The sequence below is a fragment of the Gavialis gangeticus genome, unplaced genomic scaffold, assembly GCF_001723915.1.
Source record: "Gavialis gangeticus isolate Ggan-Ray unplaced genomic scaffold, GavGan_comp1, whole genome shotgun sequence".
In the NCBI taxonomy this organism is placed as follows: Eukaryota; Metazoa; Chordata; order Crocodylia; family Gavialidae; genus Gavialis; species Gavialis gangeticus.
Window position 1 is genome coordinate 129,401,205 of NW_017728992.1, and position 746 is coordinate 129,401,950.

Here is a 746-nt window from a genome sequence, read left to right on the forward strand (position 1 = left end):
AATCAATGGCTTGATGTCTAGTTGGCAGCCAGTATCAAGAGGAGTGACCCCAAGGGTTGGCCATGGGACCAGTTTTGTACAGTTTTTATTAACCAGTATTTTTATAGCCAATATCTGGAAAATGGGATGGACTGCACCCTAGCAAGTTTGCAGATGTCACCAAGCTGAAGAGTATAGTAGATAAATTGGAGGGTAGGGTTAGGATTCAGAGTAACCCAGGCAATTTGGAGGATTGTGCTAAAAGAAACTTCGTGATGTTCAAAAACAAATTCAAAGTCCTGCACTTGGGACAATCCCATGCACTGCTACAGGCTTGGAACCCATTGGTTAAGCAGCAGTTCTGCAGAAAAGAACCTGGGGATTACAGGGAACAGTAAGCTGGATATAAGTCAATAATATGCGACTGTTGCCAAGAAGGCTAACAGTATACTTGGCTGCATTAGTAGGAGCATTTCCAGGAGATCGAGGGAAGTAATTATTCCCCTCTATTTGGCACTAGTGAGGCCACATCTGGAGTACTATGTCCAGTTTGGGCCCCCCACTATAGAAAGTATGTGGCCAAATTGGGGAAAGTCCAGCAGAGGGCAAAAAAAAAAGAGCAGCAAGCTGGGGCACCAGACTTCTGAAGAGAAGCTGAAGGAACTTGGCTTATTTAGTCTACAGAACAGAAGACTGAGGGGGCATTTGACAGCAGCCTTCAAATACCTGAAGGGTGGTTCCAAAGAGGATGGAGCTAGACTGTTCTT

General features: G+C 44.9%; 1 protein-coding gene across 1 annotated transcript in view; it reads right to left on the reverse strand.

The window, feature by feature from the left end:
• Positions 1 to 746, reverse strand: part of ARFGEF1 (ADP ribosylation factor guanine nucleotide exchange factor 1) — a 153,114-nt gene that overhangs the window by 65,766 nt on the left and 86,602 nt on the right. The window lies entirely within an intron of this gene.